The sequence below is a fragment of the Symphalangus syndactylus genome, chromosome 8 (genome assembly GCF_028878055.3).
Source record: "Symphalangus syndactylus isolate Jambi chromosome 8, NHGRI_mSymSyn1-v2.1_pri, whole genome shotgun sequence".
NCBI lineage: Eukaryota > Metazoa > Chordata > Mammalia > Primates > Hylobatidae > Symphalangus > Symphalangus syndactylus.
In genome coordinates this window covers 60,208,481-60,235,980 of record NC_072430.2, presented here as the reverse complement: position 1 = coordinate 60,235,980, position 27,500 = coordinate 60,208,481, and the positions used below count along the sequence as shown (strand labels likewise).

At 40.3% G+C, this 27,500-nt stretch overlaps 1 long non-coding RNA gene and 1 pseudogene across 4 annotated transcripts in view; one reads left to right on the top strand and one right to left on the bottom strand.

Annotated features, from left to right (window-relative positions):
* Positions 1–986: 986 nt before the first annotated feature.
* LOC129488740 (zinc finger CCHC domain-containing protein 7-like) lies at positions 987–2,422 on the top strand (annotated as a pseudogene).
* Positions 2,423–26,778: 24,356 nt separating this feature from the next.
* Positions 26,779–27,500, bottom strand: part of LOC129487848 (uncharacterized) — a 48,938-nt gene continuing 48,216 nt past the window's right edge. For 2 of the 4 annotated variants that reach the window (XR_008659483.1, XR_010122290.1), the window contains one exon: positions 26,779–27,254. This is a non-coding gene — a long non-coding RNA (uncharacterized lncRNA). The remainder of the gene's footprint in view (positions 27,255–27,500) is intronic. The other 2 variants (XR_008659482.1, XR_008659484.1) reach the window with 2 other exon arrangements.

The following is a 27,500-nucleotide window of genomic DNA, read 5'->3' as shown; positions in this document are numbered from 1 at the left end:
ACGTAAGTTGAGAGTCATCAGTAAATAGGTATTAAGAAATATCTATTTAATACCTATTAAATAGGTAGTTAAGAAAGCAGCTATAATATAAGGAAAGTTCTCCAGATCTTAAAACATACTACAGCTGCAACATTTACGTGTGTTACTAGTATAAGTACTGTCTGACAGATCATTGTTACAGAAAAGATAGTGCAGAAACTAATGCATTAAAAGTGTATCGGGCCAGCATGGTGGCTCATGCCTGTAATCCCAGCACTTTGGGAGGCCAAAGTGGGTGGGTCATTTGAGGTCAGGAGTTTGAAACCAGCCAGGCCAGCATGGTGAAACCCAGTCTCCACTAAAACTACAAAAATTAGCCGGGTGTGGTGGTGGGTGCCTGTCATCCCAGCTACTGAGGAGGCTGAGTCAGGAGAATCGCTTGAGCCCAGGAGGCCGAGGTTGCAGTGGTCAGAGCACCATTGCACTCCAGCCTGGGCAACAGAGCGAAATTCTATCTCAAAAAAAAAAAAAAGAAGAAGGAAAGAAAGAAAAAGCATATCATTTGGAGTAGATTATTCAAACAAACAATGGAGGTGGGGAAAATGAGAATATGTGGGGCATGGAGGGTGGTGGTGGAATCCAGTCAGATCTTTACATTAAATTATAGCCAAAAAATTCAACATAGGCTAAAGAATTGAAAGTAAAATATGAAAACAAAACCCCAAAACTGTTGAAGGAATTATGGGCAAATATTTACACTGATCTTGAGATGGGGAATGTTAATGCCATGGAAGAAATCACGAAGAAAAAAAATAGATACTATTTTTAATAGATGACATAAACATTTAAAACTTCTGAACATTAAAAAGTCATAAGCAAAATTTTAAAAATGACAAATTGGCAAAATATATTTGAAATATGACAGATAAATGATTAATATTACATCATTATAATTTATTAAGAAAAGTAGGTTTGCAGCCGCAGCACATCAAGGTTACTGACTTTTTATGATATTTGGTGGCTATGAGATTATAGAAGCATGTGAAGATGATCTTTATCGAGACAAGTTATCTAGTGAACTGAGTGTTGATAGTGAGGTGGAATTTCAACTCTATAGCCGAATTTATTATGCCCAAGATCTTGATGATGTCATCAGGGAGGAAGAACATGAAGAAAAGAACTCTGGGAATTTGGAATCTTCGAGTAGTAAACCAAATCAGAAGAAGCTAATTGTCCTTTCAGATAGTGAGGTCATCCAGCTGTCAGATGGGTCAGAGGTCATCACTTTGTCTGATGAAGATAGTATTTACAGATGCAAAGGAAAGAATGTTAGAGCTCAAGCACAAAAAAATACCCATGGTCCTTCTGCTTTTCTTCAATCTAATGAGCTGGTTGATAAGAAATGCAAGAGTGATATTGAAGAGAGATCAGGTGTAATCCAAGAGGTCATGATTATAGAGGTCAGTCCAAGTGAAGAGGAAGAGAACACCATTTCAGAAGGTGAAAATGTGAAAAGCTGGATGCTACTGGGATGTGAAGTAGATTATAAAGATGAAGATATCCTTCTCAACTTTCTGGGATGTGAAAACTCTGTTACTGAAGGAGAAGATGGTATAAAGTGGTTCATCAGTGACAAAGACATTGAGGCCCAGATAGCTAATAACCAATCACCTGGAAGATGGACCCAGCGATATTATTCAGCCAATGAAAACATTATCTGTAGAAATTGTGACAAATGTGGCCATTTATCAAAAAACTGCCCCTTACCATGAAAAGTTCATCGCTGTTTCCTGTGCTCCAGGAGAGGACACCTCCTATATTCCTGTCCAGCCCCCCCTTTGCGAATACTGTCCTGTGCCTAAGATGTGGGACCACGCATGTCTTTTCAGACATTCCTGGGATAAACAGTGTGACCGATGTCATATGCTAGGCCACAATACAGATGCTTGCACAGAAATCTGGAGGCAATATCACCTAACCACCAAACGTGGACCACCCAAAAAGCTGAAGACCCCTTCAAGACCATCAGCCTTAGCATATTGTTGTCACTGCATGCAAAAGGCCATTACGGACACAAGTGTCCAGAAAGAGAAGTGTATGACTTGTCTCCAGTATCTCCATTCATCTGCTACTATGATGACAAATTTGAAGCTCAGGAGAGAGAAAAGAGAGTAAAAACAAAAAATAAAAGTACTCGAGAAAAATGGGATATCCCAGAGCCATCCAAGCTACCTTACATAAAAGCAGCAAATGAGAACCCCCATCATGATATAAAGAAGGGCCATGCCTTGTGGAAAAGCAACAGGTGGCCTCAAGAAAATAAAGAAACACAAAAAGAAATGAAGAACAAGAATAGAAAACTGGGAGAAGCACAGGAAGACTGACAGACATCGTGAAGTGGATGAGGATTTTCCCTGGGGCCCCAAAACCTACTCTTCTCCTGGCAGTTTTAAAACCCAGAAGCCTTCCAAGCCCTTTCACCATTCATTGCATTACCACACATCAAGAGAAGACAAGTCTCCCAGTGAAGGTAAGAGGGGCAAGAGAAGAAAAAGGAGAGGTGATCTGGAAGATGATGACAATGATAACTTATTTCTTATTAAGGAGAGGAAAACAGAAGTCTTAAACTCTCAGGCAGCCTCTAAATGTGGCTTTCCATTGTTCATTTGGCCTTTGTGTCCATAAACTTCTGGCAATGTGTTTATTATCTATGATTAAATAAAGTCAGTTTGAGTTTCACGTTTTTAATTTCAACCATTCCTAGAGTTTCTGGACATCCATGGAGATCTCAATTATCTATGTCCAACAGGTTATTAGGTAAGAAAGTAGAAAGATAAACCTGGACTTCTCCTGTTCCAATATGTCATCTTTACTCAGAATCCTAGGGCTAGGAAGAAGAATTCATCTTTTCAAGAAAGCTTTTTAAAAATACTTTGGAAAAAAAACCGCATCAAAGGTAATTCATCCTCAGCATGAGTATAAATTAAATCCTTGTAGGAAGAGAAATTAACACTAAGAAAAAGTCTTCAGTATTTTTCAACTTTTTTTTTTACGTTGAAAAGGACAATAACTATAAATTCATATCCAGCTTTTCTCGCTGCTGAAGTTGTTATCAGAATCTTCCTTTGGACAAAACATCACAAGCTGACCAAAAACAAAAGTGCCATCATTGAAGCCCTGAAGAGGCAGGGAATTGGGCTTCAGCAAAATACAAGTAAAGAATCCATCCAGTATAAATGTCAGAAGACAGATTTCCTAAAACAAGCAAAAGAGACATCAAAAATTTTAACACAATCACAATGAAATCATTTTTTACCACTTTTACAGTGATGTTTCAAGTGGACAGTCACTCAGATCTGTAGAGATGACTATTACTCAAAAAATTGTTTTGTTCTCTTGTATTTTTTTAACTACCGCAAAGCTATATAGAATTTTTGGCACTTGTGGATCTTTTGTACTTCTCATACCCTAATGTCAGAATAAGAGAAATAAAATATCTGAAATAGAAAAAAAGTATTAGCACACTGATAGAAGAACTGACAGAATAAGTAGAAAATTCATAGAAGAAAAATACAAATAAATAACAAACATACAAATAACTTTCATCTCTAGCAATTAATCAAAAACATATAACTGGGCAGAAAATTTTTTTGTATCAAATTAGCAAAAACTATAAAAATTATAATAGTGTTACCAAAGATGTAGAGAAATTAGTACTCATAACACATTTTAGATGGGAAAACTCTGCAGTAGGAGTCTTGAAAATAAATATCAAAAGGTTAAATTTTTTTACCACCTTTCATTCCAAGGTTTCATTTTTAGGAAAATTAAAATATGCCATTAAAAGTAATGATGTCAATCTGGTATTTTTTAATATGAAAAGATGTCCAAAATAGATTACTAAGAGCAAAAAGGGTACAAAACAGAGTATACTGTGGTTCCTGTTTTGTTCCAATATGCTGTCTGAAAGAAAGATCAAAATGAATACATTGAAACCATAGAAATGATTATCTTTTGGTGGAAAAATTGGGGGTGATTTTATTTGAAATTTATACTTTACATATGCCAAATTTTCTGTAGTGGACACATTTCCTAATTGTAAAACATTTCAATTATAAATTCAATATAGTACTATGCAGGAAATTTCTATTAGAAAACTTTACTAAAATAGTTTGAGATTCGAAATAATGGTTGATGAAATGTAATATTATAATTGAAATTCATTCATGATAAAAAATGGATCTATGCTAAGATCATTAAAGAATATGAAAGCTATGAGGTGAAAAATTGATGGGGAGTGTTATAATGGATGTATAAGTTTGGCAACACCTGGGACCCTGGATTAGTTTTAGCACCACTAAAAGTGGAACAATCAGACATTATGTGTCTTGTACTGTGACACAATAGGATGTACCTGGCACTACCAATGAATATTCTTGAAGAAAGAAAGACAGGAAGGAAGGAAAGAGGGAAGGAAAGAAAGGAAGGAAAGGAGGGAAGGAAGGAAAGGAAGGAAGGAAGGAAGGAAGGAAGGAAGGAAGGAAGGAAGGAAGGGGAACCTAAATCTAATAAAGCTTATGGACCTAACAGTTTACAAATAATATAGGGCGATAGAAAAATAAGCTGAACAATGTCACTAGGAAGCTAACAGACAAATCAGAATGTGAGAAAATCAGTAAGATTATGCCAGGCATGGTGGCTCACACCTATAATCCCAACACTTTGGGAGGCCGAGGTGGGCCGATCACGAGGTCAAGAGGTCGAGACCAACTCTTGACCTCGTCAAGAGATAACCATCTCTTGATGGTGAAACCCCTTCTCTACTGAAAATACAAAAATTAGCTGCGTGTGATGGTGCTTGCCGGTAGTCTCAGCTACTCGGGAGGCTGAAGCAGGAAAATCGCTTGAACCCGGGAGGGGGACGTTGCAGTGAGCCGAGATTGCGCCACTGCACTCCAGCCTGGGTGACAGAGCGAGACTTTGTCTCAAAAAAAAAAAAAAAAAAAAAAAAAAGACCTAGTCGTTTAAAAAATTAAATGGTGCAAAAAAAAGGAAGGAGGGATGTATTATAGATTAAAAGAAATTTAAGAAATATAACAACCAAGTATGATGTTTGGTCCTTTTTTAGATCCTGTTTTGAACAAACTATAAAAATTGATATTTCAGGTCAGTCAGAGGAACTTGACTCTGGGTCATGTTACATGATACTAAAAATTTTTTTGTTTATTTTGTTAGTTTTGTAATGGCATGTTATAGTTAAAGTATCCTTAACTCTCTACTAAGATACTTGTGATTGAAATGATACAATGTCTGGAATTTGATTTTGATACCCAAAATTTAAAAGGGAAAAAAGGTGTCTGTACTTGGTGGGGGAAGCTATATCGGTGAAATAAAACTGGCAAAATTGTAATGACTCTTGAAGCTTAGTGCTGGGTACATCAGGGTTCACTAAACTGTCTTCTCCGCTTTTGTGTATATTTGAAAATTTCCCCAGTTAAAATGTAAATGTAAACTTAAAATTATTAAGACAGATTTTCAGCTGAAGAAAATAACTGTTCCTGCTCATAGTTTTGGTACAAGTGGGCATTGTCCAAGTTTGCTAATATGAACATTTATTATTTTTTAGAAATTGAGATCTTGTGTCTCTGACTGGGAGAGTTATCTGGAGATATTTAGCTTAACTTGTAGACAGACATAGATTTTTGAGATGCTAAAAAACATTTATAGAATAAAAACAGATTGTGAAAAGATGTTGTGTGAAGAGGTATTTCTGAAAATCCAAAGAAGAAAATACAACAGCCTCTTAAGGCAACACACATTCTCAGTGAGGTATTTCGTAAGAATAGCAGAGACATTCAGATTCCCTAAGAAGAAATAAGTGTTGCCCAAGGTCCTACATGTCCAAAGAGCACCTTGCTGGGAAAGAATGAATCAGGAGGTTGTTTTTGTTTTTTTGAGACAGAGTCTTACTCTGTCACCCAGGCTGGAGTGCAGGGGTACGATCTCGGCTCACTGCAAGCTCCGCCTCCTGGGTTCATGCCATTCTCCTGCCTCAGCCTCCTGAGTAGCTGGGACTACAGGCGCCCGCCACCACGACTGGCTAATATTTTAGTAGAGATGGGGTTTCACCGTGTTAGCCAGGGTGGTCTTGATCTCCTGACCTCATGATCCGCCCGCCTCGGCCTCGGCCTCCCAAAGTGCTGGGATTACAGGCGTGAGCCACTGTGCCCGGCTGAATCAGGAGCATTTGTAAGGCTGCAGTCCTCTTCCAGGATACTGCTTGTCTAAATCCAACAAGATGTTCTTTGAAATCTCTGAATTGGGAGGCTGTAAGCTAACCTTGCATCTTCTATTACACAACTAGCTCAGCACACTTGCTCTGCACCTTTGCTGCCCACTGGAATGTAAGTGTCATGAGGATAGGGCCCAGGCTTGTCAGAGTCACCTTCATGACCCCACCCCCTGCTACAATGCCTGGCACTTAGTAAGTGCTCAGTGAATACTATTTGACTAATTGATGTAGTACCTTTTTGTTACAAAATGATTTCCCAATCCCCTCTACCCTATTCTTAATATAATGATTTGTTTTTTTATTGAGAAATGGCAAATAAAGGCTTTGGACCCCCTGAAGATTAAATGCTAAAATCCTCGTAACAGTTTTTTTGTTGGTGTTCTTATGGGACTGCGTGAATTCGAAGGACGTTTATAATGCCTCATAATGCTCTAGGAAGTGAGCCAAGAACTCCACCATCACTAGGAGTTTCAAAACCTTGAGAACTTTTCTCCCGGTATGTTTAAGAGTATGCAGGCTCATTCTGCAAGAAATGTACTGGCTTATGTTGACATTTTTGTCTTTCCCTACCTCCCCACAAAGTACCACAGCAGTTTCTTTTCAGGGTCATACAAGATTCCAGCAGCCTTTTTGGTGAGTGGAAGATAGCCCTACATGCTTCCCCCAGCTCACACGGCTCTAATAAGAGACAATCCCCGCAACACAGTACAGTTTCCCAGCAGGATAAAAACTAGTTTCTAAAAGGTAATATTTCTCTCTTGAGAAAGTATAGTTTGTAACTCTGGCACTATCAAATTTCCAGGTCATCTTTGCTTGCTGGGAAAAAGAATCCTTATGAAGAGAAGTTGCTCCCTGGAGGGAGAAGAAGGCCACAATTTCCCCCTGAACTGACCCAGTGTCCTGGAAGGATGGCTACAATGGACCCCACGGAGGCCGCCAAGCTGTTGGGCAAAGGAGGCATGGGTGACCACAGAAGGGAAGATCCCTTAAATGGAATGACTTGCGTGGCCCCTCAGGAAAGCTCTCACAAACCGACCAACGCGGTCACCAACCATGCTCTGATCATTTTCAAGTTGTTGAAGTTGCTCAGCGGATTAATAGGATATTGCACTGGCTTTCTCAAATGCACACACACACAGAATCACTTAATGCCATTTTCAAGGACAAAAAAAAAAAAAAAGAGAAAGAGAGAGAGAGAGATCCAAAATCCCTTCAAGCGAATAGAAAATAGTAACAGCATAAAACAGACCCATCCTCCTCACCACCAAGCAGCGCTCCCCCACCAACCAGCCAGCCAGCTCATGGCTCCTGTCTGTCCAGCAGGAAGAACACGTGATCTCCCATGGCATCTGCCTTGTACACAGTAAACCCTCTTCTGTCCCATTTCTTCTTCGTCGAGTCACCTCAGAAATAGAGAAGGGGGCTGTACTAAGGAAAGTCCAGCTGAAAGTGCACACCCAATTTCCAGCCTCATTCTAGGCCAGAGAACACAACAAGGCAACTTCTTTGTGAACTCTGGAGTTTACCTTAATTTTTCAAAAGTCTAACCAGATCTAGTAAAGGGAGGGGGAAAAAAGTACTTGACGTAGAATTGCCTCCTGGATGCCTGATTCAGGTAGAGGTTTACAACATAATTATTTGGTCATATTTACCTAATGTCTTACCTGCTCTATTATCTGTTTTTTCACATGTGTGCTGTTTTTGATTTTTAATTGCTCTTATTTACCAAATGTCTTATTCATTATATTATCTGGTTTTTCAGATGTGTCCTCTTTTTCATTTCGCCGTGAAGAGAGTCTGGCCTAGCACAACTGGCGACTCGCTTCATAACGCAAGAACTGTCAAGCAACCTGTCCAGGTTGAGCTCAGAGATTCCATAGCTGTGACTGATGTTTCTTTATATCTTATAAAAAGCAATGCTTTTTATAAGAACTAAATAGCTTGCCTTCAAAGGGAAAGTTTAAATACTGACAATTTTTGTGTAGCAAATGCCTTCAAATGTTCAAACAGATTGTTTCTAAGGTATGCCCGTCATTTTCTAAAAACAAACAAGCAAACACACAAACCTTCAGAGTCTTTTGTAATTTAAGGAAGTTACATTAGTGCTTACCTTTCCAAAAATACCCATATGGATAAATATAGTCTAGTAGGTCCATGGGAAAAGTTAACAAGGGAAACATATTTCCAAAAAATACAAAGTCAGTGATAGGCTGAACGAATATAATATACCTGATAGTGTTTTGGATGTTCTATGTTATGTCTTGCCATTCTTTTTTTTTTCACTCAAATACTAGACAGAAAAAAATATTTTGGTATTTCTATTCTCTTCTAAGAAAGTCTAGGCTGCTTTACTTGTGGCCAAGCACAAAGTTAACTAGAATCCTTTAATAATATAGCTCACTGTATAGATTCAGATAAGCTATGGGAAAAATCATGTCCAACAAAAGATCGTAACAACATAGAGAAAATACCTGTAGCAGAGCATTTGTCTGTTTTTTTTTTTCTGTCCAAACCAATGTTTAGAAGGAAGTTCATTCTGTTCCCTCTTAAAGCTTTTCCTTTCCTTCCTTTCCTTTCCTTTCCTTTTCCCTCTTAAAGCTTTTCTTCCTGTCCTTTGTTTGACCGACAACATTATTCCTTGAGTTTTAATCAGCACTCACAAACTATATATACTGTCTCAGTCAGTTCAGTCAGTATAATGCCATAGACATTAGCAAACATTTATTTCTCACAGTTCTGAAGCTGGAAGTCCAAGTCCAAGATCAGAATGCCAGCCTACGCCCCTACACGGCCTTCCTTGGTGCATGCATATAGGGCAAGTCATAGCTTTTCTTCTCCTCTTTTTAAAAAATTTTTATTGTGGCTGGGTATGGTGGCTCATGTCTTATAACGCCAGCACTTTGGGAGTCTGAGGGGGGAGCATCACTTGAGCTCAGGAGTTCAAGACTAGCCTGGGCAACACAGTGAGACCCATCTCTGCAAAATATTTTTAAAAATTAGCTGGGCGTGGTGACATATGCCTGTGGTCCCAGCTACTAGAGAGACTGAAGCAGAAGGATCTCTTGAGCCTGGGCAGCTGAAGCGTCAATAAGCCACGATGATTGAGCCACCACGCTCTAGCCTGGGCAACAGAGCAAGACTCAAAATATAAACACGAAAAAGTATCATCTTTTTAATTGACAAATAATGATTGCATCTATTTATGGAGTAAATGTGATGTTTTGATACATGAATACATTGTGGAAGGATGTATATTCAAATCAGGCTAATTAACACATCTATCACCTCAAATATTTATCATTCCTTTGTGGTAAGAACATTTAACATTTTCTCTTTTAGCTATTTTGAAATATACAATACTTATTATTAACTATACTCTTTACACTGCTCAATAGAACACAAGAATTTAGTCCTCCTATCTAACTGAAACTTTGTACTCTTTTCCTCTTTTTATAACTACATTAACCCATCATGAGGACTTTACCCTCAGGACCTCATCTTACCCTGATTACCTCCCAAAGGCCTGACTTCCAAATACCGTCACATTGGAGGCTAGGGTTTCAACATATGAATTGGACGGGGCTGGACATAAACATCCAGCCCATCGCATATACAATCAGTTTACAGGTCCTTACAGTGTAGATTCGTTAGGCTATTTTATGAACTCTCAACGATAAGTTCTCTGTGTGTGTGTGTGTATGTGTGTGTGTGTGTGTGTGTATCCAAATTACCAAAGGGTTCTTTTAAATTTCTCTGTCTCAAAACTATTTAAGAACTGATTGTTCTTGCAGCCACAACTATTAAGAAATAGCTTCATACATCCAATTTAACAAGGTGATGGTCTATGTGGTTATCTTACATATTACAGGTGGATCGTAAACTATTCTAAGGGTTTAAAATTTTTTCTTTTAACTTTGAGGCTTGACGTAACCCAGGAGGACCCACAGAAACCAGATGTCTACACACTCTCACATGTTCATATTTAACTCACTTCAACAGATATTCACTGAGGCTAGGTCCTAGGGTTCAAAGATGAGTAGGACACAGTTCTTCTTCAAAAAGCTCATAATCTGGGCAGAAATCAGTAAACAGATAGCCAACTGTTTTTTAATGTAATAAGTATACAGCTATCAATATGAAAGAAAGGATCTGTGAGTACATGAGAAAAATTGATCCCCGGAAAATGTGTGGCAAGACGGTGGGTTTGCTTTATCCATTGCTTCCCAATATTCAGCTTTACCACTGGGTGGGATTGCGAGGAGTTGACCACCCCCCTGGGGAGGGGGTGAGTTCCAGGGGTAAGTTCCACAGGTAAGTCCCCATAAGTATAAGCCCTTCTGCACAAACCAAGACCTTTTCAAATGATTAGTTAAAAAATGGACTTTGTCTACTATTTTCCATTGGCTAAAGGGACTGATTCAAGGAATCTAATTTGGTCCAGCCAGAGGGAAATCTGGGACTTATGTTTGAGAGATTGCCCTATCTCTCTCACTCCAATTTCTTTCTATTATGAGGCTTCTTAGTCTCTGTTTCTAGTGCACCCTTCTCCCAGACCGTTCAGTGTCTGAGAGATCCATGGCTCAGTCTTTGGTCTTCTTTTCTGCTCTACCTACTCTCGGTTCCTTGGTGATTCCTTCAGTCTTGTGACTTTAATATTATGTGTCTGCTTTCATATCTGAAATAGATATTGCCTGTCTAGATTTCTCTTCCAAATGCAGACTCCTAGAGCCCTCCACTCACTTAACGGCTACCCCAGGATGTCTAATAGGCTTCTAAAATTTAACGTGTCTAAAACTAAGTCTGGATCTTCCTCCCAAACCTGTTCCTACCCACAGCCTTCCCCATCTCAGATAGTGGCTTAGGCAGAAATGCTTGGAGTGATTCTTGACTCTCCTGTCCTCTCTTTCATCCAGTCTGTCAGCAAATCCTGTTAGCACTACGTTCAAACTTTTCCAAAATCCGACCATGTCTATCACCTCCACAGCAACCACCCCAGCCCAGCCACTATCACCTCTTCCCTGGATTATTGAAGGAGCCTCCTGAGTGGTTTCTCAGACACCACTCTCTTTCCCCTATAGTCCCTTTTCAACACAACGGCCAGAGAGATCCTCTTACACTTGGAGTTGTATCATTTACTCTTGGGCTCGACGCCCTGCTGATGAAAAGCCCTTGCCCTGGGCTCATGAATTGGGCCTCTATTGCTTCCCTGATCTAATCTCCCACTGCTACTCCTTCACTCATTTCACCCCACCTACACTGGCCTCCCTGGCTGTTCAGACATGCTGGACACTCCTGTCTGGGGCCTTTGTGCTGGTTGTTTCCTCTAGCTGCAATACCCTTCCCGAAGCTATTCACGCATCTCACGCTGTCATATCCTCATGTCTGCTCAAATGCCACTTTCTTGGTGAAGCCTTTCTTGACCACTTTCTACAAATTGCAACTGACCCCTTCTTATATTACCAATCTTCTGTACTCTGAACTGTTTTTCTTTTTTCATTGACTTTATCGTCATTAAACATACTGTGTTAGTCTGTTCTCATGCTGCTAATAAAGACATACCTGAGACTGGGTAATTTATAAAGAAAAGAGGTTTAATGGACTTACAGTTCCACATGGCTGGGGATGCCTCACCATCACAGTAGAAGGCAAAGGAGGAGCAAAGTCACATCTTGCATGGCGGCAGGCAAGAGAGTGCATGTGCAGGGAAACTCCCTTTATAAAACCATCAGGTCTCGTGAGACTTATTCACTATCATGAGAACAGCATGGGAAAGACCTGTCCCCATGATTCAGTTACCTCCCACCAGGTCTCTCTCACAACATGTGGGAATTATGGGAGAGATTTGGGTGGGGACACAGCCAAACCATGTCTCATACTATGATTTTATATATGTGTCTATATATATGTATATACATTTTTACAGGATATCTTTCCCCATTTGAACATACACTCCACAAGGACAAGAATCTTTATTTTCAGACATGGGGTCTTGCCACATTGCCCAGGTTGGCCTTAAATTCCTGGGCTCAAGCAATCTTCTTGCCTTAGCCTCCCAAGAAGCTGGGACTACAGGTGCATGCCACCACACCCAGCATGAAGGACAGGAATCTTTATCCGTTTTATTTTACTGCTATATCTCAAGGGCCTAGAAAAGTTCTTGGCATGCAGTAGGTGCTCAATAAATATTTGTGAAATAAACTTAAAAAATTGGGAAGTCAGTTTGAGGGCAAATGTAAGACACATAGGAAAAAATTATGAGAACTGGATCTAAAGCCTTGATCAAATCATGCCTGAAGCAGACATTATTGCTGGACTTTTTCAGTAGCCTAAATCCACTATTGAATTTTACTTTTTAAGCCAGTCTGGGTCCATTTTTCTGTTAATTACTAGCAAAGGCATCCTAAAAGACACTGAAGGTAAAGGAAATTTCAGAGATCTCATATAAGGAGGACCCTAAAAGGCAGAAAGGAATTCATACTCCTTCACAGCCATGCCGCTTTTTAAGTGGCCTGTGCTCCCTGTCTGCATTTTCTCATCAACTCTAAAAAGGATTCCACACCTACCCCTGCACTGAAACTGCAGTCACTCAGCTCATCAGGGACCTCCTGACTGGACATTTTTCAACTCTTCTCTTGTTTATCTCCCCATAGACTCTGTCTTCTCTGCAGGGTTGGTCCCACCTATTTCTCCTCCCATGCTTTCCGTTACATCACTTTTTCCTGGATTTGCCCTTTTCATTCTGGGAACTCCTTCATTCCTCCATGAAAAAGGCTGGACAGCTCATGAAAGTTGGTGTTCCCAGGGCTATGTCCATGGACTACGTCGCCTCCTACCTGTAGCCTTCCTGAGAGCAATCTCATCCATTCCCATAACTTCATCACATACAGACAATGTGCTACGAATTCCCAATGTTCTACGACCATCTCAGAGCACAGCACTCACAGATTTCACAGACTAACAGACCACTCCTCTTAGGTCTCACACAGAAATCTAAATCTAAAACTCAAGAAATAGGATTTATTTATTCTAAAACAAATTCTGTTCCCATCTTGCCTATTTGAATGATCCCACTTGACCATTCGTCCTTTCTTTTCCTACTTCTGGTTGGTTCTCCAGCCATTTCTACTTTATTTATTTATTTATTTTGAGACAGGGTCTTACTCTGTTGCCCAGCCTGGAGTGCACTGAGGTGATCTTGGCTCACTGCAACCTCCACTTCCCAGATTCAAGCCATTCTCCAGCCTCAGCCTCCTCAGTAGCTGGGATTACAGACACACACCACCATGTCCGGCTAATTTTTGTATTTTTAGTAAGAAGGGGTTTCACCGTGTTGGCCAGGCTGGTCTCAAACTCCTGACCTCAAGTGATTTGCCCAACTTCACCTCCCAAAGTGCTGGGATTACAGGTGTGAGCCACTGTGCCTGGCCACTTACTTATTTACAGATAGGGTCTGGCTCTGCCATCCAGGCTAGAGTGCAGTGGTGCAATCATAGCTACCCGTGGCTCAAGGGATCTTCCTGTCTCAGCCTCCTGAGTAGCTAGGACTACAGGAGACAGGGTCTTGGTATGTTGTCCAGGATGGAGTGCAGTGGCACTATCATAGCTACTTCTGGCCTCAAGCAATCTTACTTCCTCAGCCTCCCAAAGGGCTGGGATTACAGTTGTGAGCCACCACGCCCAGCTCTATTTCTATTTAAAATTGATCTCCCAACTTCAAGTACCAGTCTCTGCCTTTTTCCTGTGAATCCTTTCACTAACTGCTCTTTATCACTGAAGACGGTACTGCATCTAAGGGAGATTTTGAAAATGGGGGGCAGTATTTTTGGTTATCACAAAGATTATGAAGCAGTGTGAGTGTTTGATAGCCAGGTTCCAGGGAGCTAGATGCCCTGTAGTACCTGGGGCACCCACATGTCTTTCACAACTCTCAGCTGTCTTGCCATTTACTAGTGTAGTGCTACCAAGCAATCACATATTGAAATAATTTTCATTTCTTCTTTATAATTAGGCCTTAGGTTGACTTTTAAAATATTATGATTAAATAGGTTGTACTATCTATAAATTTTATTTTGGCATAATGAAAATGATGACATGACTTATTTGCTATAAAAGACAACACTCCTCAGATAAAGTCTAGAATCACCAATCAATACCACAAGTTGCCAACTGGTGGCTGACATACCTAATGTGATTCACGTGTATATTTTGTTTGATCTAGGGTTGCCAGCCAAGATACAGGACACCCTGTTAAATTCCAATTTCAGATCAATGGCAAATCATACTTTAATATATCTCATGCAATAGTTGGAATATACTTATACTAAGAAGCATTCATTGTTTATCTGATATTCGAATTTCACATGGCATCCTGTTCTTTTATTTGCTAAATCTGGCAATTCTAAGCTTCTTGCTTTTGTTTTCAGTTTTTGGTCAATTTTTAAAATCAGTAGGTTTTTACATTAAGATTTCATCTCTGGATTTCTTTGAAGGAGCAGAAGGTCTAGATTTGACCTACATTCTTGCACGAAAACAGACAGCTGGAGTGAAGTGGGGGCTGCTCCTCTTAGATGGGGCCTGCTCACCACAGTTCACCACAGTCCCCTACCCTGTATTCCGCCCAACACTGTGACAAGTAAAGCACAGCCACTAATCTAAGTATTTTCTGTTAAACTCTTACAGCTAAGAGGAAAGTGAAATATTTCTTTTAATCATTCATTGACTCTCTTAAAAATGAAAAAAATAAAAGACAAACCAATAGGCCCATGTTTCTTAAAAAATGGGAGGAAATACATTTTTCTTTGAAGAAATGAAGAATTTTCCTATGCGTTTTCTTACCCTGGACCAGCTTCACTCAAAAGCTGGGAAACATTTAAGTCTGTGACGTCTTCCCTAAGCTATTTTCAGATTGGTATACCCAAAGCTGCAAATACGATTACGTCACTTTCCCACTTAAGTAGAAAAACCCCTCAGTAGCTCTCCATTTTCTCAACTTGAACATCCAAAAATTTTTAACATGACCCAAAAGCCCCTCCCAGCTTCATTTGTTCCTCCTCTCACTTGCTGTCAATTCATCCACTTTCAAAAGTTTTAAATTAGTTTCAAATATTCACCAGTTCCCTCCTTCCTTCATGCATGTCTAGGAAAACCTCTTCCTCCTTCCCGTCTTTCAAGTCCCAGCTAAGGAATTACCTCCTATGCGAAGTCATCATTCCCTGAACCTCGCTTCCTCACCTCCAAATCTGGGGTAGGTCTACCCTGTGAGCTGTCATAACTTACACACTCCCACTGTATTATAATTGCCCTTTTACCTCTTTGTGTGCCCTACCAGACTGTAAGCTGAATGTTAGAGACCTGGATTTATTCACCTTTCTAGCTCCAGGGCCTGGTACATAGTAGGAGCTTAATATATGTGGAATTGACAGACAAATTAACAAAGAAAGGGAATTTCAGGCAAAAGGAGCAGCACGAGAGAAGGCACAGAAGTATGACGGTGCATGTGTGTGTTTGGGAAATAGCAAGAAGTTAGGTGGCTGGTGTTGTACATGGTGACATGGCATAAATCTGGAAAGGATGTGGTATCAGACTGTCCGTGTTTTGGAAAACAGAGACTAAGGAGGATGAACTTTCCTTTGTAGGCAATACAAAGCCAAAGGTGGGTTCAAGTAGGAAAAACACATGAGCAGATGTATTAATATGTGGCAAAATTGATGATAAAACAGAAATTCCACATTTTTCTCTTTCTTCTTTTCCTTAAGTTAATTTTTCTCTCTAGCACAGATGAAATTGAGAAGATGGAGAGAGGGAATCCGGGAGACAAGAGAGTGTACTGATTTAAAAACACAGGAGTTAGAGTCAGACATATGTGAGGTTTAAATTTTTGGCTTGGTGTGAATTTTCTTAACTCAATTTCCAACACTGTTTTCCCAGCTAGAGATGTTAGGATGAAGATAGAGTAACAGCCTCTAACCTTCTTCAGAGGGTTGCAAATGGCTAAATTAAACAATGTGTGCAGATTGCCAAGCACAGAGTTTATATAAAATAAGTATACAAAAAGTGTTAGTTGCCTTGTGTAGTCCATGTGCAGGTCACCTCCATGGGCTACTTCTGGGAGGAAAGCAAAGAGGAGAGGAAGTTGCAGTTGAAAATGGAGGGAACTGCTCCTGCTTTGAAGAGAACAAATTGATACTTACTGATGCCTCCTCCTCTCTGACACCAATTCAGTAACATTCCTTTTGCTTTCCTCCTACTTTAAATTGGCTCTCTAAAATAAGGATCGTCTTCAGGCAAAACTGCAGTGTGTAGACCTCACCAAGGGTCTCTGCTCCTAACTTCCTGGTCCCTGAGGCCATCATGAGTGATTCTGACCCAGGTGAGACACCTCTTGGGGGAAGCAGTTCTCCTCTTGCCCCTGACTCCTGGGCAGTTGTTCCTCTGGCCTGCTCTTTTCTCTCTGTATCCCGTTCCCTCCAGTTCTGCCGAGGTGACCGAATGCAAACCAACCAATTCATTCACAGTGAAGGAGACAGTGGATGAATGCGAGCTCCCTCTCCCATCACTCTAAAGGCTTGTTGAGTCTCTACATAAGGAAATGAATGTTCTTGGGTTTTCAGACACCAGAGGGAGGCGTGAAGGAAACACAGGGAGCTGAAGGTTTCCAGGAGAGACCTTGGAGCTCAGCGCTGAGAGCAGCTCTGCCTGTATTTGTTTTAACTTGGGAACCGCAAGGTTTCCTTTAGTTCTGAAGATGGGAAAAAGAAAGTTGAAAACCAGGAACCCGATTCAGACATTTCACACCAAAGGGAACTGAAGACCAGAGAGGTTACGTGGCTTGAACAAGGCAACTCAGCAGCAGAATGAGGACCAGAACCCAGATCCAGCTGACACTCAGCCCAAGGCTCTCTGAGCCAAACACCTCTCCAAGGAAATGGCTGTGCCCGTGGCTCAGACTGTGGCAGGGCTGCAGAGCCCCTGGTTAGTTGACAACATTGCCAATTAGCTAGGGCCTCCCCTGACCAGTTCCAACCCACCAGCTGGGTTAGGCCTGCAACTTTGACCTGTGTCCAAGGGCCCAGGGATACCTTGAAAGCTTAGACCTGCTGTGCCTTCTACTGAGGCCCTTGGCATTTTTGCCATACTGTGCACCTCGCCATGTAACCTGGGCAGAGTTCATTTGGGAAACTCCATTTCTGAAAATGACTGCGTTAATAGAATTGAATGGAACGTTGCATTTTCTAAAGAGGGCAGACAGTGAGGATCTGTGACTCTGATGGAGAGAATGAATGAATGAACATTGTCGAGTGCCTGTTTGTGCCAGTTGCTGTCCAACATGCTTCCGGAGTCCTGAGTATAATCTCATCTGTTCCCTGTGACCCAAACCTCCTACCAAGTCTAGTCTTATTCCCACTTAACACGTGAGGACACTGGGGATCAGAGGGTTAAAGTGACTCGCCCAGTATTACATCAGATGTTGATTTTGCCCAACCCCCAACTGCATCTGAGTGCCCCGTTACCCAACAGCTGCCACCCCAGGTGGCGTTTTGGCTGATGGATAAGGTCACTCATACAGACTCTTTCTTGCCAAATATTGTATGTGCACTGCAATGACTTACTGAAAAAAATGTTTCCAATAACACTATTCCACTAAATATCTAGTAGGAATGGTGGAAGGGCTTCTTCCCTGTTGTTGGGGAAACTCTTCCCTTTTGATCCACATTTTTCCTTAAATTGCCTGGGGTATTCAGTGGGGTGGCGCTTGCTTCTGCAGCTCTCTGGTTGCCTGACTGTCATCATGGTACTTGGACACTGATCTGGAGTAACTCTCTCTGCTTCACCTATAGAAAGAGAGTGAATTGGGTTCTCTCTCTCTCTCTCTCTGTCTCTCTCTCCTCCCACATATGTATGTATAAAAAATATTTGTGGTCTCCATTAGTGCTGTTCAACTATTTCCAGCTGTCTGCCTCTGGTACATCTGCCTTCTTGCCCCATGTGAGTAGGTGGGGTCATAAGACTGGTTCTGGCCAATGAAGTTTGATGATAGGTGATATGTGTCACTTCTAGGCTGAGCTTTTCATAATTGCTGGAAGAAAAACTGCAGACTGCACTTCTCCCCCACATGTAAGCAACAAAATCTGAGTGGCTGCTCCATCGCCTGGATCCCTGAATGACTTCAATGGGCAGACGACCACTGGCACCCCACAAATCTGCAGTGGACATCAGCAACAACAAGAGCTTCTCAGTTGTTTTAAGCCCTTGAGAATGTGGGGCTGTGTGTCAATGCTGCATAAGCAGCCTTGCCTGGCAGATACACATTTACAGACCCAAACGCTTTTTGTGCAAATCCCATTTCCTTCTCCAAATAAACCTAGGAGGTAGGTACTATTGCCATGCCCATTTTACAGCTGAAAAAGCCCCAGCTGAGAGAAGTTAATTAAGTTGTCTAGGATCACTGCAGATGGCTGAGACAGTTTTCCATTCCATATCTCTGTAGCTCCAACTCCTGCTCTTAATCAACACACCCCCTCTGTTCTCTCTGCCTAGGTGCTTTCTAAGCCAGGAAGCAAATAACATTTGTTACACATTTTCCCAAAACATATTTTTGCTTCATCATGTCACTTACCCTCACTCAACTTTCTTACTGTATTCAAAAGCCACGTTAAAGAAGGAAAATTTGTTTTTTTAACAAACTATTATAGCATCAAAAATTATAGTTCAATGGTTGACATTCTATCACTTTCTAGAAAATGTGATTTGGCAAATATAAATCCTCCTCACAGCAAGTAGCCCTCAGCTAAGAAAATTACTTTTATTAACCAAAAAATTATTCTTAGAATTGATGGCTGTGTAGATGACCTTTGGCTTACTGTAATATAGCAATGTGTCTACCACAGTAAAAATGCCAGAGCAAGACAGGTCCCACAAAAGGCAATAAAGGAACAACATTCCAAAGACAAATACACTTGAGACACATATGACAGCCATGGGAAGGGGAGAGTAATCAGTTATAAGAAATGACAGTGTTTTGGCAGCCTCAGTTACTTTAACTGACAGGACAAATAAAACTAATGTAAAATTTTTTTTTTAAAAAAAGAGCAAGTCATTAGAGTTACAGATATAAATCAAAGTTAGTTTTGGCCTTTGATTTAAATCTGTTGGGCATCCCTCTTTTTTCAGGGCACTGAGGTTGGTGTTTCCCTGTTACAGACATTAAAATGTTTCTAGTTCTTCTACTAATTTTTCGTTGGTTATCTGATTTAATCTGGATTTTATTCTGCTGTTAATCCTCTCAGACTTACTTTGCCCTTCAGATATTCTCTTTAAGGCATGTCCTCATCTGAGCCTGTTTATGGCTAAATGCAAATCCTCTGTGAATTTAGGTGAGAATATAAAGGACGACCATTAACATAGTCATTGTTTTTTCAAATGCAACTGGCTCTAAAGAGATTGTGAGATATTGTATTGTGACTTTTGGACTTTCTCAATTTGGACCCCAAAATATTAACATGACTTACTTTAAAATTCTTTAGATACTCTCAGAGAGGCAGAAATGAAAGTCTTTCTTAAGTAATGTTCACATTTATTCTGTGAATAAAAATAAGAACTCCAAATAAAAAGTCTTGAAAACGTTAGGGAAATCTTTCCTTTGATTTGTTTCTTGGGAAGCTTATCTATTAAAATGCATCAAGCGCTATAAATACCCTCCTCTTGATTATAATTCTTCACCTAGCATATCACTACTAGAATTGGGACGAACAAGCTCCACTTTATTTGTTGGTCAAAGACAAGGGTATTGGGATTCTTGCTAAAGAGCAGGACATAAATCCAGGGCTTTTGAAGTCTTTAGTGGCTTAATGTTAAAACTTTGCTTCCTCAAGATGAAAGTTCAAACACAATTTAGGTCAAAGGTTAAAGAAGTCTGCCACTTCAGTGGGCAGATAAGGGTTTTGAAGGTTTCAGCTGAGGCCTAGTGACTGGGCCAGGCAGGGAAGAGGGAGGATAAAGGAGACCCGGCTCCACCCTCAGTTATCTGCCTCCTGTTTCCTTAAGAACTAATGTTCATTAAACTCCTCTGTTTTAATAAAGAAAAAAAAAATTCACAACCAAAAAAGTAAATCCTACCTTTGTTCTGGTAAACTAGGTCAGCATCCTCTGTTCCTGCTGTCAGTTTTCTGCAGCTTGGATTTCACAGTGAGTCACAGGTATGTATGAAACTGCTTGATTTAACTTTTCCTTTTTCCCTATCTGAGGACTCCAGGGTCTCTTAGTCAGACAATGATTGAGTTGGCGGGTGTTTCTCTTGGAAGACGCCTAAGTGCAGACGGCAGATCTGAGGTCTACCTTTGCACAAGCTTGACTGGGAATTGAACTATCCCAAACATACAAGCTGCGTGCAGAGATGCCACGGCCACATAAAAGCAGCTTAGCAGCATGGAAACTTTATTTTTTTACAACCCGTTTTAATGGGATTGGATCCAGTGGTATAAATTTCACTAAGCCTGCCTTTTAAAAAAAGAGATTCATTCACATTTTCCCTAGATTTCTGATTCTCTTCCCAAACTCATCAATATTGCCATTTAGCAGTTCTGTGTTAATTGTAAAGCCAAGATAAGGATTTTCTTATATAAGCTGTAAGACAATGGCAGCCTTTGGTTATAGTTCTGAGGCATCAAAGACTATAGACACAGACTACAGATGTCAGTGCAAATACAGAAAGTAAATCTTTCCCCTACACGGCAGATGAGGTGGCATTCATGATATCCTCCACGTGCGTGGCCTCAGGGATGGAGACAAGGGGTCCCAGGGCAAGATTTTTGTAAGGGAGGATGCAATAATCAGTACAAAAGATGATTTCATGTGTGTGGTCCCATAACTAGAGCCAGGGAATAAGAGCTAGGAATTCTTGGGTCTTATGATTACATCCATTGCCAACGCACTGTGCACTCGAGTCTTGGTTATTCTCCTCTGTTTCATGACTATAAATGAGTACACTCAGTCATCAGGCCAGTGTAAGAAAGCTATGGGAGGTGCTATATTTCCCCTCCATATTAGCCACCCTCTTAGAAATGCCTTTATGTATTCCTTCCCCTGTTAGCATTGGTAGAAAACAGTGCAGGGTATGGCGGGACATGGAGCTGGCACCCCGGAGTGAGCAAATATTCTTCAGGTCACACAGCTGTGACCCCAGTTCCCCACTTCTCTTCTTACGTGTCCCCAAAGCTTTCTTGAGCTGTGTTAGAAAGATGCATTGACATTGGTTAGAAGTGCTTCTGTCTTAAAACAAAAATTCTTACCTCAAACCACAGATAAGTCTATTTGAGAGGAAATTAAAGAATGGGGGCCTGAAGGCTAGCGTTGGGTTTAATTACATGCACTTACACAGTACTCTCCACACCTGGACTAGAGCAGGGCTTCACAAGCACATGAAACACCCGGACATGTTGCTAAATGCAGATTCTGATTCAGGAGGCCTAGGTGGCTCTGAGATTCAGCATTTCTAGCAAAGTCCCTGATAATGTGATGTTGCAGGTCTCTGGCCCACACTTGGGTAGCAAAGAAATAGAATATACCATCTAATTGCCCTCTTCCTTTTCCCAAAACAGAGAACTGGTATAATTTGTGCTTAAGAGTGAGGATCCCAGAGCTGGGCTTCCTATGTTCAAGTCTTGGTACCAGCAAGTGTCATCATAAGCAATAATTACTTAATGTCATTAAGCTTCAGTTTTTTTTTCTGGAAAATGGGCTGATATGAGTATTAACAAAGATGATATCTTGGAAATCCAGATGAGAACTGATGAGGGCCTAAAATAAGGCTCTGGTAATAGGGATTGAGAGAAGAGTATATGCTCCAGAGACACGAAGGAGGTCTGATTGACAGGACTGACCGAGTGTGGGAAGCGAGTAAGGGAAGGAGTCAAGGGTGATTCCCAGATTTCTGGAGTGGATGGCTAGGCATTCGTTCTAGCCATTGGATACATAAGAAGGTGCATGTGGTGAGTGGAGAGAGGGTGGCACTGGGGAGAAATGGCGAATACAGTGTTGGACACATTGATTTGGGGATCTGGGCTGGAGACACAGGTTTGAGAGAGCTCACCACGGAAAACCAAATGGGATGACAAGAAAGAAGAAGCTGGGACAGAACTGCAGCTAACACTCATGTTCAGGGAGTGAGCGGCAGAAGAAGACTGACAAAAGAGACTGAGAAAGAAGTATTGGAAAAGTAGGTAAAAAACCTGGAAAATGTGGTACCATTTCAGCGGGGAGGTTGGAAAATGGTAACACTGGCAAAGAAAGGGTGAGTAGAAAAGGAAGCACATGTAGAAGAGAACAGAGTAAATTCCATATTGGATACACTGGTTTTTTTTGTTGTTGTTTTTTGGGATTTTTTTTTGAAACAGGGTCTCGCTCTGTCGCCCAGGCTGGAGTGCAGTGGCATGATCTCGGCTCACTGTAACCTCTGCCTCCCGGGTTCAAGCGATTCTTGTGCCTCAGCCTCCAGAGTAGCTGGGACTACAGGCATGCACCACGAGGCCTGGCTAATTTCAGTTACACTAGTTTTGAGATATGAGAAAACTAAATAAACTAAGTAGGGATTTTGAAATACACTGTAGATGCATCAGTAGAACTAGGCAAAGACCTCTGACAGATAGCAACATTTAGATGCAATCATAAAAGACCAGAGAAGTGAGGGGGCAGCAACCAGAAAGCGTCTGGGGGAAAGAGGCCAGAAAATACACAGAGAAGCTATGCACAGAGGGTGGTCAGTGGTGGATACGGCAGCTAGAAGAAAAAGGAGGACTTGTGTGTCATAGGCAATTTTTGTTTTTAAAATGTGACAATTCAAAAAGCTAAAAAACAAACTCCTCCTCCATGAAAGAAATTAAAAATCCTAAAAATTGTTTAATATAACATTATAAGTACTAGAGATTGAAAACATCAGTGAAAATTTGGAGGAAACTTTTAAATCTGCATCTGTATAACAACGACTCCACTAATTAAAAAGTTCAATAAAGCAAGTCTTATAAGCAAAATAGCAAATAATTGGCCTGGATCCTTTTTGACAGAATAGGCCAAACTGCTAGATAAGTTTTCACAGTGCACGTGTGCCTGAGACCTCAGTTATGCTCCTTTTAGCACAGAATTTTTGGGTTTTCTTTTCCACATCAGCTGTGGTGATCCACCTTGGATAACAGCCTCAATTGTTCTTCTAATTTTTCTTGCTTTTGTAGTGACCAGAAAATCAATATCAGTCCCTAGATCTGGAAATACTGAACTAAAAGTTCTGTGATATAATTAAGAACATAGCCTGGGCTGACAGCAAAATGAACAGCAAGACTTGGGAATCCAACCTTGTCCTGTTCATCTTGACGTCCCAGCCTTTTGCAAACCCGGAACCCAACCCACAGAGGCACTTCACAAATGTTTGTTGAACGAAAGGCAACATAAAATATTGCATTTAACAAGCTCTGCTCAAATCCCAGTACTTCAGAGGGCTTTTCCTGACGAACCCCACTCTCGGAAGGCAATTTGTACTCATGGATTTCTATATAAGCTTTTAATCTTGCCATCTTGCAATTATTATTATTCATGTGTTGTTTTTAATTATTCTCTTATTAATTTGTATGTGTGTATGTGTGTGTGCTTGCACATGTACGCGGGCTTTATTTCCCCAATTCACTACAAGTCCTGTAAGTCAGATCCCTTATTTTCCTCTGCTTTGAATTCCCAAAGTGCCTTATGCAAGTCTGGGGACAGTAGTTACTTGTAGTTGAAATATCTCTCCTCCACTTCGACTGCACTGTTAAATATTTCAATCATTGCCAATAGTTCTTTTGTCCCTAGTATGCATGCCATTTTACTTCACAGGAAAATAAAAGGCTTGACATATTTGAGTACTAAGATTTCATAATAGAATGAATTTCTAAAAGAGTAAATACTTCGTTCTTCTTTATAAGTCTGGTAGAGACTTTATTTATTATTATTATTATTTTATTTTTTTGCCAGAAAACCTCCATGTATACCTAAAGGCTAATGCCCAGTAGGTGATATGAGACATTCAAGTGGGGGCTTTTACACATCAGACACACCCTGCACTTTAATTCCGTAGATCACAGGTGAAAGCACGCAAAAAACAATGATATTATGGGAAAGAGCCAAAGCAACAATCATATAAACTAATGAATTCTTTATGGTTTGCTTAAAAATAGACGTTTCCCTGGTGAGGATTCGTTTAAGAAAAATCTTCTTTGGAAGCAGAAAGTTTTCCAAGTCAGAGAAGAATAAATCAGTTCTGCTAGATGCAAGAATGTTTTAAAAGGGTAGGTGCTGCTGGTTCACACTTAGGGAAGTGCAAACATCAAAAGACAGTATCTGTTTTTACTTTGATAACCATAATTACCATCCTCATGTAATTAATACCACTAAAATGTATGCCCTTTATCAGCTTAACATAATATTCATCTATTCATTCATTCAACAAATATGTATTGGGTTCCTACTACATGTCAGGCACTGATCTAAGTGCTGAGGATACAAGAGAAGAGGAAACAAAATCCCTGTCTCTAGCTACCACATTCTGGTTTAATAAAATAATATTAGCACAGCGGGATTATATATGTAAACTATAAGAAATTACTAAGGGGTTAAATTTTTTTGAAAATTGCTGAATAAAATTTAAAATAACACTGTAGGAAGTTGAGGACATAATTTTCATTTTATATAAAAATGTTAAATCATTTTTGAAGCAGTATTTTAAGCCCACCAAATAATAACCACCTAAAAGAACTGCTACCTAATTCTTACACAAAAGGCATATTGAGCCTCTTGGGAAGTGCACATTTTCCTAACTTGCAGGCTTTTATAGCAGATTACTTGGGGTCTTCTAGAATATACAGCATGATCACATATCAGGTTAATTAAAATAGAATCCTTGGCCGGGCGCGGTGGCTCACGCTTGTAATCCCAGCACTTTGGGAGGCCGAGGCGGGTGGATCACGAGGTCAGGAGATCGAGACCACGGTGAAACCCCGTCTCTACTAAAAATACAAAAAATTAGCCAGGCGTGGTGGCGGGCGCCTGTAGTCCCAGCTACTCGGAGAGGCTGAGGCAGGAGAATGGCGTGAACCCGGGAGGCGCAGCTTGCAGTGAGCCGAGATCGCGCCACTGCACTCCAGCCTGGGTGACAGAGCGAGGCTCCGTCTCAAAAAAAAAAAAAAAATAGAATCCTTTCTGAGATTAATAGTAAATAATTTACTTACAAAACTTTAATGACATATCAAAAATGAATTTCAATCCAGGCAAACTAGTTTTATTTATATCTATGAAGCTGCTAGGATGAACAAATCCTTCTGGTATAAAGCACTTAACTCTAGCTCAACATAGATAGCTGGGTTTTGAAAAGAAGATCATTTGACTGATGGAGTCTTTTGGGCTACATGTTGACCCTGTTGTTGTGTTTCCCAAAGCTGTTCATGTTGTGGTTATTGTAATAAAGCTCAGCTATTGAAAATCTGAAGCCACGCATCATAGCATATGCTTATTGTATGACATGTTTACTATTTTTCTTTCTGTTGATTTTATGGTACATTCCCACGGTGGCACATGAATAACTATTATTTATTTGTTTTCGAGGTGTGTGGGTTGGCTCAAAGATAGACAACTTTTGCCAGCTTCACCAGTGGTTGTAAGCTCATCAGAATTCCAAGAGCCATGAAGGACTAAAGGAAACCTAGGAACTTTGAGCAGTATGACTTGATTTTCCTAGCCAAAGACTTTAATTCAAAGCTCTTTTATAAATAGTACTGTCAACTGGTTTTTTCCTTCCTCTGTTACAAACAATAACATATGAGTTATGTTATGGAAATATCAATGTTCTAAACTTTCTTTATTCACCCTTTTTGGAATACTAGATCCTTTAGAGTAATCATTTATTTTGGTGTTGCTTCTTAAAAAAAAAGAGTCCACACTTGTTGATTGCTGTGAGGACAGAAAAGCCAACTCTATCATTTATTCATATTATGTGTTTAATATAGAAGCAGTACTCCCGGAAAAAAATACTTTTAACATTTGCTTACAAATATTGTTTAGAAAACAGTTTGCGTTTAAAGTATCAAATATTAGAGAATCTATTTGGTTAATATTTTTGAGATCTGCTACTTTGTCACATATTTTTTTTCAACCAGAAACTTTGGCTTTCTCATCAGTTCTTCATCAAGAGTCCCTGGATTGCCTCAAAGTGCAATCCCTTAGACAAATTTAGTTGCCTTTTAAAAAAACACCAGCAACAGAAAGCCCAGTAGGAAAACAAGCATTATTCTAGAAAGCAGCAACCCTGGAAAGACAGTTTTGTTAGTGGAAACACATTAGTCTTTCACAAACTAAGCAATGATGATATTTACAGAGCAGTTTGTAAAAGGTCAAACGCTCATCTTCTGCCAACAAATGCAAGGAAAAGCAGGTACTCGGGCAGGTTTTTCAAGCAGGGATCTATGGACACATTTTCAGGAGTCTGAGACTTTCGGGATATTTAAAATAATTTTAATAGTTTTGTTTCAATAGCAGAGTAAAGACGTAAAAACTCAACCTTTTAGCAGTTCAAAAGACGGAACTTTTCTTTGCAGTGATAATTCTCAAATGTAAGCCATTTTAATAGAATAAGATTCTAGTTTTTAGGTCAGCATTTCTCCAAGTGGATTCCACTGATGTGTTGTGGGGTTTCTGAAGATGATTCTATCCTTCCCAAGGGGGTCCAGGCATTATTCAAGTTTGAGAACCGGTGCTCTGAGGCGTGAACCGCTCCGTGCTGCAGAAAGGGCCGGCAAAGGCAGAGGGCGCCACCGTGAGGCCCCCATTTCAACGCTTGTCATTTCAATTGTGGTGGGTTAGAGATCACAGGGAAGCAATGCTCTCTGCTGAGGAGACATCAGACAGTGTAGTAAAAAGGGTAATCCATTTATTTTCAGAGAAGTTTTCCACTCAGAGATCATACACGCTGCAGATCACAGAAACACATGCAAGCATGAAATTTAATTTTTAGTAACTCTTTCCTGGGGCTTCCATAGAAAGCAACAGTGAAAGGAAAATGATAATCATGACAAGGCAATTACAGAGAGGTTTGGGGAAAATGGAAAACTTTGAAAACATGTAGTTTAAAATTGCTTTAATTAAAAAATAATGCAAGCTGCATTAGTTTAGCTCAAAATACCAAAGTTAACATCACAGAGACAACACTTTTAAA